At 45.9% G+C, this 16890-nt stretch overlaps 1 long non-coding RNA gene across 2 annotated transcripts in view; it reads left to right on the top strand.

Moving 5' to 3' along the window:
- The window catches only part of LOC130543127 (uncharacterized), a 34157-nt gene extending 21921 nt beyond the window's left edge, over positions 1–12236 (top strand). The window contains exons 1-3 of one of the 2 annotated variants that reach the window (XR_008958203.1): positions 6738–6818; positions 10904–11108; positions 12029–12236. This is a non-coding gene — a long non-coding RNA (uncharacterized LOC130543127). Of the gene's footprint in view, positions 1–6737; positions 6819–10903; positions 11109–12028 lie in introns of those variants that run through there. The other variant, XR_008958204.1, reaches the window with a different exon arrangement.
- Positions 12237–16890: the final 4654 nt, after the last annotated feature.

Below are 16890 nucleotides of genomic sequence, written 5' to 3'. Positions count from 1 at the left end.
TGATCAATACATCCTCCAAACAATTTTCTTGGTTTCATATTCAAGTAAGTGTCTATTCTCTAAGCCTTCTATTGCCTGTCTTAGCCCACACTATCCTCACTGAAATATTGCTTTTGAATAGAATGCCTGGCACATAGCAGACACTCACTAGATGAATGGATGGATGGATGGATGGATGGATGGATGGATGGGTAACAGACACTGTTATCTTACCGAGCTGATCTAATGTACCTTGAGTCTCAATAGATATTGAACAAAACACACAGGTAAAGACAAGGGGAAAACAACAAACTGTATCAAATCAGCCAACGATGTTTAGAGTATCAGTAATTTCACCTGGATGGCCTAGAGACCCAGTTCTATGATTTAGTCAAGGCAAAGTCTTCCTGGGAGACCTTATTAAGTTAGGAGAGTATTTAGTAGCTCCCAACATTTATCTTTGGGTCTAAAATTAAATGAATGTTTTATTTATTACTGTGCTCAACTAAAGTACACGTTAATGTGATGTGATAAGGCCAGAAATTACAAGGCAAATGAACAAACTGAAAGCGAAAGCAAAAACTCATCAATTTCCCTAATAATTTATGAACTGATGCAGAAGTAAGCACTGATTTCAGAATCCGCTTCAAGGGTCATGGAAACAACGATTGCAACTGTTTGAGAAGCAAGGAGGGATCATTCTTGGCTGTCCAACACAGATAAGACTCTTATTTTAGTCCGTCTGGTTTTCTACTTCATTATCCGAGTCATTTAAATGGCGGCCTAAGGCAAACTATAAGACCCATTGTGTGCTTTAGTCTAAAGTAAGTCTATTCAAAAGGTTTGTGCCAACGTGTGCTTGTTTGCCAAATTCTACTTTCATATTAGAGGGGTCAGGGAGAAAGGATTTTGCAAAATAGACCTAGAAAGTAGTGGGCTGGTAGGGATGGCCATGGCTAGAAGAGAAGGCAGGCACGGAAAAGGGTGAATGGCAGAGAGGGTGGCTGGGTGGGGGGTCCATGCTGGAGCCTGCCCCCCACATCTCACCCTAGGAAGGGCAGGAAGGACACACTAAACACTTAGGGGCAGGATCTTCAACACTTCCAAGCAGTGAGGACACGACTCCCTCAAAAGTTATTGACGTGGCAAGGACAATATTTCTTACTCTACACTCGAAATCCAGTTTTAAATTCAAAGAAAAATCTGTCTAGGCCTTTTATACGATTTGCTTCAATGCATTAAGTGATGCATTAAGTTGTCCCTGGCGTCTTGCAGAGAGCTCAGAGGAAATTGTCAACATTAAGGAGCCGGGGACCTTCTCTAGTATTTACTTTGGCAGCAGTTTGATCCCTTCCCTGCTCTCAGTGCTTCCTGTGTTCCCTCCTTGCCTCCTTGCCCCCCCCCTCCCAGGACAGTCTTTATAGCGCTATAGAACACCAGCGAACAAGGCTCTCATCCTTTGCACAGCCACATCTCCTGTATTTCTTAGAAAGAATTTTATCCCAAGTAGCAAGATCCTGGAAGTGTAACCGGATTCTACTATTGGCCTCAGAGAAGAAGGTAAGTTCACAACATTACTCGAGGAAAAAGTGAACATTGAGAAATAATCCCTGAAATTGGCCTCGTGGAGGAAGACAGAATATTCTGAGAAGGCCACGCCTGTCTAGGAGAGGCAGACACCAATATCTCTCCTACCAACCCCTTCACTGGCACCCAGGACAAAAGGAATTCTTCGGTCACACAGCCTGCTGACTTTCTGGCCAGAAGCAAGTCTTAACATGGTACATTTCCCACCTCATTGCCCTGGACCATCAGCAGAGAGGACCCGCCAGCTGGGAGGACCTCCCCTCTCCTCAGGTCTGTTGGTCCATTTACGTGACAACTTCATTCCTTAGCCAGCGAGAGGAAAACTTCCCACGCTTCCCAGGCATGAAGGTTCTTCCACTGCAGAAGCCAAATGCTGCTTCAAAAGGCACTCGGTTCTCACGGCTTCCCCAGGCCAAGGTGCTATGCCTGGGAAAACGGCCAGTCCCCAAAGCTAGAGAGAGGCAAGCAAAGCCCGTGTGAGAACCAGCCAGAAAAAAAAATGTGGTTACAAAAAAAAAAAAAAAAACCCAAACACACACACACGCACGCATGCATGCATGCACGCACACCAGAAAATAGTAAGTGTTGGGGGGTGTGGAGAAATTGGAACCTCCGTGCACTGTTAGTAGGAAAGAAAAATGGTACTGCCTCTATGGGAAACAATATAGCAGTTCCTCAAATAATTAAAACTAGAATTGCCATATAATCCAGCCATTCCAGTTTTGGGCATTTAACCGAAAGAATTACAAACAAGGCTTCAAAGAGATATTTGTACACGCATGTTCATAGCAGCATTCTTAATGATAGCCAAAAGGTAGAAGCAACTGAAGTGTCCATGACAGGTGGATGGATGAACAAAATGTGGGACATGCATACAAGGGAATAGTATTCAACCCTAAAAAGGAAACACAATTCTGACCCATGCTACAACAGGGATAAAACTTTGAAGACATTGTGCGAAGTGAAACAAGCCAGATGCTTAAGGACAAATATTGTGTAATTCCACTTATATGAAATATCTAGACAGGCAAATTCATAGCGACAGAAAGTGGACTGGCGGTTGCCAGGGGCTGTGGGGGAGGGGCCTGGGGGCCTGGGGAGTTATCATCTAATCAGTATGAGGTTTCAGTCTGGGATGATGGAAAAAGTTAGTGATGGCTGTATCACGTTATGAACGTATTTTATACCACTGAGCTGTACATTTAAAAATGGTAAGATGGTAAATTTTATGTTATGTATGTATTTTACTACAATTACAATTTTTTTAATCATAAAAAGATAAAAAGAAAAATCAGGTCACATGCTGAGTTTTCAAAGATCAGCAGACCCGGAGCATGCTCCATAATTGGCCCCAAAGTCAAAGCCAATTCCACCTGTCAGAGCTACTTTGGGGGGCCTGTGAGCAGAGACCTGTGGCTGAGCCATGGTACCAGCTGGAGGAGAGGCTTCAGCCTCTGCCACTTTAGCGTCTGAACATCATTCAGCCAGACCCTTCCCCAGTCTTGGAATACTCAAGTGTACTCACCAATTTCTAAATGTGGCATCTCTGGGTATACAAAACTAAAATCCAGAACTGTGCAAAAAATATGATATGAAAAAATGTCTCCCTGGAATTACTTGGAAAGGTGGTCATCACTCACTGAGAACAAAGTTCCAACCCCATTGTTAATTTGCAATCGCCAAACCCCAATCCTGTTGGAAAACTAGAAGATCCATGGAGTCCAACCACTCACTTCATGAGCGAGGAAGCCAAGCCCAACTTGCCTGGGGTGATCCCGTGGCTGGTGGCAGAGCCAGGAGGCTCCTCTGACTCCAACCTAACTCCAGCCTTTGCGTTCATGTCAGGCCCTCCTCTGCTCTGCTGGGTTGATCATGACAGGAGCACGTGGCCCACCTCGTCCCCAAGCAGGAGACCACATGGATACAGAGCAGATCAGAAGCCTGCCCTGTCTCCAAGTCTGGACACCGTCATGAAGAAATGTCCAGCAGCATGTGATGGACTTCTGCAGGGTGTCTGCAGGGAGCCGTTCTCCCAGGCAGAGGCTGGGTCTCTTTCCTTAAGGACCTGGGAGCTTCCTTCTCCCATGCATGCCCCTTTCTCTCTCAAACATCAGTCAATTCCCATTTCCTCCTCCTGACATTTCTGTGACTTAGCATACCATGCACTCCAGAGGCAGAAATCTTTTCCATGATACCCAAACTTGCTGCTCCACCAGCATGTTCTCTAAGGATGTTTAGTTTGCGTTGATGGAATTGGGAACCTGGAGGAAGTCTGCAAAACTAGAAGATGACAAAGCCACCACCATCACCATCCATAGGGCTGTGAGCCCATCTGCCGTGTTTTTGCCAGTCTCCCTGCACGGCTGGGACTGGGGCTGGAAAGGGGCGGACCTGCTTCCCACTCCTTCCCAGGCCTTGCTGTTCAAACTCTGACCTATAAGGTACTCCTGAATCTTCTCAAAATTCTCCTTTCTTATGTGACCTCCAGTTTTCTGAGTTTCCTCTTTTTTGCTACCAAAAAGGCCTCGCAAATACAAGATCTGATGTACACCCCTCTTTTGCAGCCTAAGCCACCCAGCACACTAGATTTCAGCATTCATGCTCTTATTACAGCTTCCCAAAGCAGCATGGAACAGAGAAGTGAACATTTTCCCACAACTGCATAAATGACCGTGGCTTCCACCCCAGGAACAACAGTGTGATGACATTTTTAGGTCTCGGGTTCTCTCTCATTTGGGGGATATCAATTAGTGTTTCTATAGTTAAAAGTACCGTGAGAATATGGGGAGAAGAGCAAACCCATTAGTTTTATGCTAGCAGCTAAACTAGAAGTGGGAAGACATCAAATGTGGTGCAGCTGATCGGGGGGGGGGGGGGTTGGTACATGGATCCTGCGACCAGTAGTCTGTGTGGCCCTGCGCTAAGCACTCCCCAGTCTGGCCCTCTGTCACAGGGTAGATGCACTCAGCAGGACAGCAGTTCTTCATGGCTGGCCCAGAACATGTTAGGGAGCACGGAGGCAGGGAGGGGAGGACGGTTATCACAGAGCACCCACTGTATTTCAAAGGCATATGAGATCTGACAGGCGATGCCACGCTGGCACGATAGGTCCTGGACAGGCCCAGAAAAGAGAGGGACCCTGTCCGGCCAAGACCCCCATCCTTGGCAGGTTTCAGTGTCAGAGGCAGAGCTTGCAAGAGATGCAGAACCTTCTGTATTTCATTTTAACATCTCTGAGAGTTTGGGGGCTTATCCAACAAGAAAAATATGGAAAGAACACAGAATCCCCCCACCTGATGCTTGATATGAGGAAGTGAAGGTCTAATGGGCGGACAGTGGAGAGGTGTTCATGCCAGAATGAGTGCGGATGAAGAAGAGAACCAGAAATGCAAACTCTGGCTGTGGCAGATTCAAAGGGACCCACAGCTGGGTGACTGCACCTTTGATGTAGGGACCCCAGTCAGAGGGACCAACCTCTCGGTAAATAGCGGCATCTATTTGCAGTGGATAGAAACATGGCTGGAAAAACTCAGATCCAGATCCTGAGCCCAATTCCTTCAGGTGGGTCCTTGCAATGGAAACTCCAGCCTCCTTGGTCTGGTGAAATTGGACATGTGCCTCTTAACAGAGAAGGCCAGAACTAGGTAGAGAAATGAGGCAGTAAGACTAGCCCTAAACAAACAAACTAATTTTAGTGAGCAATCAGCGTGTCTCCTCTTTAAAGGGTTTATAACATTTCAGAAATTTTAACAAATCCAAGAGATTAGCCTCGTGGTTATAAAACATATAATCGATGGATTTTAGAATCCGGATACAAGTTGAAAGGTATAACACAATTTGTCTAAGGTTGGACACAAACTGAACATGCATTCATTATAAGTTTAATTCAGCAGACTTACAAAATGTTTTCAATGCTTGGAAAGTTCTGCTTGTCACAGACATTGGGAGTACTTAAGAAGACAATCAAATATATTAGATGTTTAATGTTTAAAATATTTAGGACATATAATTAACAGATTATAAAACTAGACTAGTAAGTAAAATAATAAAACTTTAAGTTGAACGCTAAAGCTTTAGGAAACTAGGTTTTTAAAAATTTAATAATTCTAACATCCTTCTAACACTGTGGAGAAAAAGGGACCCTCGTGCACTGTTGGTGGGAATGCAAACTGGTGCAGCCACTACAGAAACAGTATGGAGGTTCCTCAGAAAGTTAAAGATAGAACTACCCCATGATCCAGTATTTCCACTACTGAATATTTACCCAATGAAAATGAAAACACTAATTCACTAATATGCACCCCTGTTTATTGCAGCATTATTTACAACAGGCAGGATATGGAAGCAACCCAAGTGTCCGTCCATAGAGGAATGGATAAAGACGTGTTATATATAAACACACACACACACACACTGGAATATCACTCAGCTATTAAAAAGAATGAAATCTTGCCATTTGCAACAACATGGATGGAGCGAGAGAGTATAATGCTAAGTGAAATATGTCAGACAGAGAAAGACATATGCCATATGATTTCACTCACATGTGGAATTTAAGAAACAAAACAAACCAGAAAAAAAAGAAGGCAAATTAAAAAAACAGACTTTTAAACAAAGAGAACAAACTGCTAGTTACGGGGGGTGGGGGGGAATGGGGGAACTAGGTGATGGGGATTAAGGAGGGCACTTGTTGCGAGGAGCACGGAGTCATATATAGAATTGTCGAATCACTACATTGTCCACCTGAAACTAGTACAACACCATATGTTAATTGTACTACAATAAAAAAATGACACTATTTCTAATATCCTTGTAAAACCCCACTCAGTTCTACCAATTTCTCTACGCACACAACCGTCCTGCCACATGGCACCCCGTCGTCACACCGACAGCTCCCGGTGTGGGAGAGAGTCTGCGAAGGTGGCGGGGGGGGGGGCGATAAAAATAAAAATAAGAAATAAGAGTGGAGAGCAAAGGATGTATTCTAGGCAAGGGGAGTCTGAGAGGGAAGGGGGTGAGTTCGGAAAGCAGAGTAGGGAAGACAGAGAAGCATTCTTTTCATGAACATTTGTGGCTTTGGTTGGCTAATGTTCCGTTCAATCAGATTGACCTGGAATGATCTCATCGGGGGAGGAGAGGGAGCTGCAGGAGTAAGATGAGATGAGCCTGCAGGGCGCTGGCCATCAGAGGAAGGGTTTCTTTCAGACTCAGGACACTCAGAGCCGGACGGTGATCAGCAAGTCTCTTACCGGGTGAGCAGCGGGCAGCGTCTGCTGGCTGCCAAGGGCAGGCGAGTTGCAACAAGACACATCTGGCCTTGAAGTGGAGGGTGGACTAGAGCCATGGAGGTTGCAGAGGCAGGAACGGGGGCTGGTGGGGAAGCAGAAAGGAGGCCATCAGAGAGGGAGGGAGAAGAGGGAAGGGGAAGAGGCGCCACCCAGGCACCTGAGCAGTGAGGACAGAAGGAAATAGGAATGGGGGAGGCAGGAGGAGACGCCCTGTGGGGAAAGAGGATCGGTACTGGGCACATGCTTTGACAGGGCCAGAGAGACCTAGAAGAGAAGGTGCCACACAGGCAAGCCAGGCTGGGGTTCGGGGCACATAAGCTGAGTTAGTGAGAGATGCAGATCTAGGACTGGGACTGGAGTCAGCCCTGCATGACGGTCCAAGCAGGAAGGAGGAGAGGAGGAGGAATTGCTCCCCAGGAGGTGGAGGGAAAACCGAGGGAAGGAGCACACTCCATGGAAATCATCTCCCACCCATCACTTGCAGAGCAGCCCCCATACCCTGTATCTCCAGCCAATGTGGCAACTCTGCAAAGTGCATGATTTTGCCCCATGTCACAGAGAAGGCAGCTGAGGCCTAAGGAACTATGGTTCTCACCCAAGGTCAGATGGTATCAGGTGGCAGAACTGGGTGAGACCTAAGTCTATGGGACTTTACTGCTGGGTTCTTCCTTCTAAGGCCCCGTGTCTCCAGGCAAAAGGCTGGATCCCTTGCAGCCCTTATTAATGTGATGTTTGCACTCAGAACAAATGACATTGGGGCTCAAAATGTTTTGGTTACTGGATTACTTATAGTTTCACAAGAATTTGGTACATCTATGTTTCAGGGGGAAAAAAAACCAAAACCACTTCCAGGTTCCGGTAAATTTATGAAATCCAGGGAAGTATAAAGAGCACAAAGCAGGCTTGAGCCCTGGGTCAGTTCTGCACAGGTTAGTGATTCCTCCGGAACCCAGAGAGCCGGGCCCTAGGCCACTCAGGTGGTGGGGTGCACAGGCTCCATGACCCCACAGCCTGGAGTCTTGTCTCGTTAGACAACAGGCCACAAAGCTGCTTCTGTACAATTGCCTTATTTCGCACTTGCTTGCTTGCTTTTTCAAATTAAAATCAATATCATAGTGATGAAAAAAAGCAGACTTTGCAAAGCACAGGAAGCCCCTCGGATCTTTATTTCTCCACCCACGTTGCCAAAATGCAAATAAATTTCCCTAGGGCCTCAATTCACTTTCCATAAACTAAAGATACCACCAGTCACTCAGACTTCCACGTAGGAAGTGTTAGACGTCTTAGAGGAAATTTGCTTATTAAACCCTTGAATAAGCACAGAGGTGTGGCAGAGAAGGCGTTTTGTCAACCTCTGCATACTGAGTTGTGGACAAAAACTGCATGCCTCAGCCCCGCTGCGGCCTACTGTGGCCGTGGGTCCAGTTCTCACCAACGGGAAATGACAGGAAGTGACATGGGTCTTCTCCAGGCCGAGGCATTGAGAAGCAGATGGACTCTCTCCACTCTCTTCTGCTGCCTGGGTGGAGAGGTCTCCAAGGCCCCTGAAACTGGTGGAGAACTGTGAGATGGAAGGAGCCAGGGTCTCTGAATCACTAGAAAAGGAGAAGGCCTGACGACGAGGAGAAACAGTGCTGGATTGTTCCCCAAGCCTCAAGCCACTGGTTTGCTGGCGTTTATTTGTGTAGTTTCTGGCATTACTCTATCTGATGCATCTGTGCATCTACAAATGTATTTATCCATATGTGTGGGGGGTGCAATGTTTTAAGAAACTCTGAGGTGGCAATGGAGGGTTTGTTAAGTTAACTGCATTACAGGCGAGTGCTTCATTGTACAAACGATTCGCTGCAGGACAGCCCTCACCCAGCACAATTAAAATATTACTCGGCTTACAAAAAACTGATTTCCATATGGCTTGAGAACACATTGTCCACGCATGAATGGGTGCACTGATCCGTGCAGAAGGCAGGGAGGCCACAGCTCACCCTGGAGTCCCTGAAGGCCTCTCCCTTGTCCCCTGCCTCCAGGCCAGTGAAGCTGGAGTGGGTTTCCTTGCAACCACTGGCTGAGCTTCCCACGGCACAACCTGACCTGAAACACGGCTGGATCCCTACGAGGCTTTTTCTTATGGGGCCCTATACTACGTATGTCATTTCCATGAGTGGCCATAAAAACAGCAAAGCAGGCATGTGAGCTGCAATGGGGGTCCCTTCTTGTTGGTGAACAGGGAAGTCAAGGTTCCCAGGCTTTTCCTTTCAGAACATGAGACTGAGGGCCCAAGGAAGAACGTTTGGGCACAGGGCACCTGGCTGCAGTGGGCTGGGGGCCTGAAAGTCCAGGCTGGGTGAGCATCCAGAGATGGAGTCTGCTGGAAGGGAAAGGCAGTGAGGAAAAGAGGGCCCTAGAGTGATACTTGCAACAAATTCACACGAAAGCAACAAAGAGCAAATTTTATGAAAACTCACAGGAATCAAGCTGAGGACAGTGGAATAAATCCAAGAAGGAAAAGATATCCTACAAACTGCCTGGTTTTTATATCCATTAGTCATTTATGTAAAAAGTCAAAGTGGCATGATAGCATTTTAAACATCTTTTAAATCTAAATTGGGGGAGGGAACGGTTTGTTTTGTATTACACAAAAAGTGGTCACCAATGTAAGCAACTACTGAAACTAAGGCAGGGTCGTAGCTCAGCTGCACATATTCTGCTACTCTACCATTAGTCCTGATGACATCCTGTCCCCGAGCCATCCCTCAGACAGCCCCACACGCGCCCAGATCCTGCAAGCTTCCAGTGTTCCTCTGGCTGCAGAATCCCATTCTGTCTGTAATTCTGCTCTCCAGAGAAGAGCCTCGTGAGCAATGTGGCACGAAATACCTTTGACCAAGAAACCCCGGACTACAGATATGATACCAAGCAAGCATGAGAAAGCCGAACAAGTTTTAAAATATTCAGTCCCTAAGCATGTTTAATTACAAAGTCACCAAAACAAGGATCTGAGAACCACAGGAATATGCTCTAAAGAGAGGAGGAGGACAGAATGTCACCTGCCTCCGTCCCGTAGAGAAGTGTGTCTCAGCTTCTCAAATGCCTGTGGCTATTCGGGTCCCCAGAGGATCTCGGTAAAGTGCAGGTTCTGCTCATTTAGGTCTGGGGTGAGGCTTGGGATTCTGCATTTCTTACAAGCTCGCTGGGGTTGCACTGCTGCTGGTCCAAGGACAGCATGTTGAGTAGCAAGGGTCTCGAGCTTCAGGGACTGAAGGAACAATGGACATCAGGGGCACAGCTTCTGACCTGAGACTTCAGACACAGAGAGAAACTGGGCTATCAACAGAGTTCTGCTCACGTCCTTGAGATTGCCAAGGGCTAAATACACACACACACACACACACACACACACACACACACGTACACGTTCGTGCTCACACCCGAAGGAATCTATTCAAAAACCTTTTATTCACACCCTACATCACATGGGTGATACATTCAATCTGGAAGTTTGAACATTAATTCTTGAAGTTTCTTTTTGAGTCTCAGTCACAGGATTAACCCTTTGAAGCAAACGCCTGAAATACCCTCCGATATCCAGGCATGTGCCCTGACTGAGTCTTTCTATACCACTAACCTCAGCAGGTGGGTATTGGCATTTTTTCATCGATATCAACATGTTACATGGCACTCAAGTGCTTCTAGCCTGAGCCCCCAAAATGAGTGTGATTATCTTGTTCTTCATCAATCTGACAGCTGTTGACTGCCAGCAACATGAAGTGTACCAGACACTAGGGAGGGAAGGAGATGCAAGGACATTAAGTTGGGGCCAGGTCCCAAGACGCAGGTCTCTAATCACTCAGTATTTAACTGCCACCTTGAATTACCTTGGAACTTAGTTCTCATTGTTCTCTGTCCTCCAATTGTATCATATGATCTTCAAACTGAAAAGACTTCCAACAAAAATGTAATCTATAAGTCAGAAAAGTTAATAGCATCATCTCTTTGAATATCTGCTTCCTTTGAATTTAAATTACATTGTGATTTTTCTTATCCGACAGCTGACTCGTACTCTGAAAGAAACACAGAACGTGTGGCCAAACAGAAGCTCCTACCAGAAAAAGGCAAGGATGGAGCAGACGCAAACTCATGCTGAGCTTGGGGGTTGCTGGGCAATTCCTGCGGTGGAGGGCACAGCCCCGGGGCCTGTAACCAGGGACATATGCATGGTGCCCTGCCAGACCGACATGAGCTCAAATTCCCCAGGTACCATTTATGAACTGCCTGACCTTGGGCTAGTCATTTGACCTTGCTCAGCCTCAATGTCCCCAGCATCACATCTACTTCATTGGGTTGCCACCAGGATGGACTGAGATGCTGCGTATAAAGGGCCAGCGTGTTATAAGCCCCCACCACATGGTAGAGATCCCGCTGCTGTCCGTGAACCTTTCTGCCCTTAAAAAGTTTTTACCTGTTTGCAAATTAACACTCTCCTCTGATGCCCAGCTTTTGAAGATAAGGGAAATGGCTCACACACCCCCTCTGGTTCTTCCTGATTCTTTTAACCTTCTTTTTCACCCAGGTAAAGAGAATGAATTTCTGTACCCAACGTTACACCGATGCCGTTATTTTATACATTTTCTTCTTTCGTGGTGCTTTTGGTATTCTCATTAAGAAAATTTTGCCTTTGCCAATACTGTGATATATTCTATATTTTCTTCTGAAGATACAGAATATATTTTCTTCTAAAAGTGGAATCATTATACCTTCCACATGTAAACCTCCCAACCATCTGGAACTGATTTTTAGTAACATTAATTTAAATATTAATCTTATGTTTAAATGTATGTTGAATATTAATTTGGTAGTCTTGGCCATAAATTTTTTCTGTTTTTAAATAAGAAACCAGAAATTTGGAAAGTAAGCCTTAAAATTATAATATTGTTCTATTTTTTAATGTCAATACTGTCCTATTTTAAATTTAGGATAGCCAAAATATGAGGAAACAATTTTTCCATTTTTATGAGGTGAAATAAAAATCAGGTTTCCATAAGTATTGATTACATACATAGAGAGGGAAGGCTCACTGGAGATGAATGAATTGTGGCAGCGATGTAAGATACATCAACTGCTTTTTTGTGGTTTTTTTTGTTTTTTTTTAAAGATTTTATTTATTTATTTGACAGAGAGAGAGGGAGAGCGCACAAGCAGGGGGACTGGCAGGCAGAAGGAAAAGCAGGCTCCCCTCTGAGCAGGGAGCCCAACATGGGACTCAATCCCAGGACCCTGGGATCATGACCTGAGCCGAAGGCAGACGTTTAACCGACTGAGCCACCCAGGCGCCCCAACACTGACTGTTTTAAGGAAGGAGTTCCTCATTCATTTGACAACATATTCCTGGTATTTATATTACAAATATACATTTGCAATAAATATATGTATATAAGACATGTATACTTGTTAGCTATGTTATATTCATTATATCTATTTGTACATATTTACTAGTATGTATTATATTAAATGCATTTATATTGATGCGTCTGTGAACGCATCTGATTTGCTTGGGTGAAGCTGGGGACACTCCAAAAAGAACCTGACCTAACCACCACATGCAGACCCTGGGGCATTGTTTAAGTGATGCCGTTCTTATGCAGTCTCCAGCTTTACTCTCTGCCTCTGAGCACTGTTGTCATTTCAGAGCAGCGTCCTTCAGCTGTGACTCCATGTGCCCAGAAGAGAAGTTCAGTGTCCACGTGGTATGAGCGACCCTGGCATTTACGCGGTACCTGCTACATGCACCGTGTGGCATTCTGAGTCAGAACCAGAACATCAGAGACTGATTAAGGTAGATGTGGTAAAGCACCATTTCTCCCACTGGGAACTGACTTCAGAAACTGGGTTTTTCAGGTGGCCAAGCCGCTGAGCAGGGGAAGCAGTTTATTTATCGTTCTTCTGAAGATGAAGGTAAATAAAATTGTGAAGTAACCTGATCGCCTTAGGTAAAAACAACAAGATGGTATTTCTTTCCATTAATAGCACCCCGAATCCGTTTTTATTGCAAGCTGTAAATGTTATCATCAGTGGTCGTGGCAGGTTCACATTAAGACAGAAGACACACTGCCTGAGCGAAAGGGTCAGGCCGAGGGTATCAGGGTTTCCCTATTACAAAAATTGGGGCAGCCTGAGAGGCAAGCGCCCACGAACTGAACGCGGCTTCTGGCTGCATCTGAATTCTGGCTTGCTTGAAACAGAGCGGTTAGGCTCCTCTGAAAATTTGTAGTTTGTCTATATTCCCGTCCAGATAAAAAGACTAACTTAATTATACATCCACATGGCCTACGGACATCTGAGAGGACCCATGCTTCCCCCCATATTGCTCTAACCAAGCTCCTGTGTAAGACTCATGACCCAAAACATTGTCCCACGCATTAGTTTTGAACATGATTTTTTGAACTGGAAAACCTTGTTTGGAGCCAAAATTACTCATGACTGTATCCAGCGCATAGGCACATCAGCCTGGGATGTGCCAGCTGCTAGGGTCGTGCCCACGTGGGGGCCACAAAGCACTGTAGGGCTCTACGGTCCGGGCCCGTGTTGAAAACATCTTCTCATACCCAGCTTTTGTTTACTTATAGTGGGTTATGAGCCATTCTGCCTCATAATAATTTACTTGTATGATTTGCTTCTTTTAACTTCAAGTTAGGAACAATAAGACTCTGATCTCAGCTCCAGGGAGATGCTCACCTCTGGGTATCTGTCACCCACTGGCCATTCCGAGCTGTCAGTCCTAAGTTAGAAGGGAGGAGGGTTGGTCCATGGCCCCTCTTAGATGGTGTCGTGGACACGGGATATCACTGTCTGTTGCTGGGTTTGGTGGCCTACTCCACCGCCAGCCAGACCAGCAGGGTCAACCCCTACCAGGACAGAGGAGCGGCCTCTCTTATCTTTGACTGGTTCCTTGAAATTAAAGAGAGGCTGGAGTGGGATCTGCCAAAGGCACCTGCTCTTTATGTTGGTGCCCGTGGAAAGACCCCACTCAGCCTTGCAGGTCTTTCAGAGCCTCCAGGACCCCACTGCTCATCAAAGAAGTTATCAGCATGTCTTTCCCTTCGGGAATGGGACCTTCACAGCAGAACACGCCCCCCCCTTAAAATTTTAGGAGTGTTCAGATAAACTGATAAAACTGCTTTTGTGAATTTAGCACCCTGGCCGACTTCTGTCCAGCTTGAGAAAGAGGTGGTTAAATCTCAATGTTACTCCATGACCTGCCCCGTTCAAAACTCCGTCCTCTGCAAAGAATGGCAATAGTGGCAATAGTGACTGATAGTGTGGCCAAACCCTTCCAATTCTGATTGAAAATTTGATTTGATTGGGGGGGCAATAACAGCCTGGAAATGAGAAAATGGAAGAGGCGGGTACAATAGCGGTTTTCCCCTTCCTGGCCTCAGCAATACGGAGGGTGTGAGGGCAGGTCACCACAACACAGGATGCAAGGGCTAAAGCCCAAAAGAGACAGAAGGTCCCATTTCACAGCAGCCACATTGCTCCTCACGACCAGGCTGCCTGGAGGCTGAGCGGCCGGCTGGCTCCCTTGCTCACCTCTCTGGCCCTACCTACTTCGACATGGACAGTGAAGGGAGAAAACATCAGCAGACCATTTTCCAAACTTCCATCATCTGACATTTAATTGTGGTTATGCTGATTTTATTGCTCTTGGCAAAATCTCGTCCTTCCCGCAGTGTGGGCCGAAATACTAGGTGGTATCAATTGCCATTGAAAACACAACCTGTTCGATGTCAGACACAAAGGAAATAAAAATCGCTGACACTCTCTTTTGCAAGGACAAATTAATTTGCCCCAGAAACAGAGCGTTTGCCACCGATCTCATTAAAAGTGCTGTGAGATTATCAGGAAAAATTAATACAAGCTGCTGGTTATCAGCTACATCATTTCAGCTCACAAAGGCAAGTCCTGCTTGTCAGTTTGCTGCTGGGGGCAAGGACAGGCGTTAACGAAGAAAGTCACATTCAATTAGAAACCAACACCCGGGCTGGCATGTGTGGTTATTCTGCACGGATCAGCTTGAAGAACAACCACACTTCTTCTTTCTGGTTTGAACTTGAAAGCAAGGGCACCTTTGGCAGCAAGGGGAATCAAGTCCTCTCTCTAACACGTTGACGAGAGAGAGAGAGAGCAGCAGTTTGCCTGGAAAGTTTGTAAACTGAGGTTCCATGGTACTGAGCATGCTCCGGAGATACAAGACCGAATAATTATTTTTCAAGTGCTTTGGAAATACTCAGTTATTGAAGATGGGCTGGCTGAATACGCCTCCCTGCTGTCCCCATGTTCCGGTCCTCTGAGAACCTCCCCCACCCACCCTGCACGGGGTAAACTAGCTCACGGTCTCCAAGGGTGGCTCTCAGGCACTGCAGGCCCTGAGCAGGCTCTAACCTAACACCTAGGCCACTCACCGACAACGGCCACACTGAAGATCCCCACATGCCTCCCGAAACATCCATTTAACAAACCCTCATTGAGCAGTAGCTATGTGCCCCGCACTACTTGAGGCCCTGGGAATAAGCAGTGAGCAAGGACACCAGAGAAAGAGAAATCATTTCAGTCGTTTCATTGCTAAACGAATTTCATTGGTTTTCCACTTTGACAGATAGGTCGTTTGGGCTGTGGGTCATCTCTGAGTTAAGTTCACCCCCACACTTTTCAGGAATGGCTCACTTTCCAGCTATTCTGCATGAGCATCTGTCGTGAGTGCTCCCTGGCTCCCCTTAAACCAACCCAGACTCAGACACGTATGCTGACACCGGGAGAAGGCCGCTACCACACTATCGGCACTGGCTTCAGGACCTTTGCTCATGCCGCCCTCTCTGCCTAGATTTCTCTTCTTCCTGGTAACCAGAATATGCCATTTTCCTACTTCCTTCAGGTTTTACTCAAAAGTCATCCTGTCCTGGGTGAGGTCTTCTTTTTAAAAGTATACCATTCCCCAGATTTGACTTTCTCACCCCTTCCCTGCTTTGCTTTTCATCCTTGGTCCTTTTCATTGTCTATACTCTATATTTCATGTATCCTATTTATTCCTGCCTCCTTCCCTAGACTCTCACCTCCATGATGGCAGAGACCTTGGTCTGTGCCTGGAAAAGTTGTCTGTACATACTAGGTACTCAATTGGTACTTACTGAGTGAATGCATGCATGATTGAATGAAAACCTTCAGTATTTCCAGTGATTTTCAACTTGGCCTCCCCTCTATTTTAATGCACACAGGTGAAACTTCTTATTTTAAGCACACAACACTTTCATTCTGTTTCCTGTTCATTTTTATAGAATAATAGAAGCAAAATGCAATAGACCATTCAAAAAATTGCACCAACATGGCTTGGAGAACATTGCTTAAACCAGACTCCGATGGCTTGGGGACAGCATCGTCATGAAAGGTTCCCCAGCCAGTTCATGAAAGAACAAATTTAGTCCCTATTAAAGGCCCCAGAATATTAATGGGCAAAGTTGTTCAAGGGTTTTTATTTTAAAAGCTACATATTTTTTAAAGGCATATATGAACGTCCAGGAGGGTCTGCATCTGATTTAGCCTTGGTTTGAGTTGGCTTACGGCTTGTCTTTCCTACTGTATTCTCATTTTCGGGGGTGAGGCAGGGCCAGTTTGGGATGGTAGATATACTTTATCATGTCATATCCCCCATAGCATTTTGGAGACAACTTTGCTATGGCAAATGTAAAAAGGAAAAAAAGAAGTGTGGTTGAAACGAGTTGACTATGGAATTATCTTCTTTTTCCTTTCTGGACCATGAATCCCAGCATCCACAACCAGGACCAGTACCCTCAGTCCTGGGGCAGTGCTTGCTTTGTACTGGGAGGCCCCAGTCTGGGGGTGGAGACCCAGAAGACAGTCACTTCACTGAACAGAGGACTGCATGTGAAAACACCTGGAGACGAATCCAACTCCAGCCTCCTGTGCCTCCAGCTGACCCGCCCTTGCCGGTCCTGGAGCTCCTCTGGCCCACTGTTTCTCTTGC

The sequence above is a fragment of the Ursus arctos genome, unplaced genomic scaffold (assembly GCF_023065955.2).
Source record: "Ursus arctos isolate Adak ecotype North America unplaced genomic scaffold, UrsArc2.0 scaffold_8, whole genome shotgun sequence".
In the NCBI taxonomy this organism is placed as follows: Eukaryota; Metazoa; Chordata; class Mammalia; order Carnivora; family Ursidae; genus Ursus; species Ursus arctos.
Note: the sequence above shows the minus strand (reverse complement) of the source record. Positions and strands in the feature narration are given on the sequence as shown.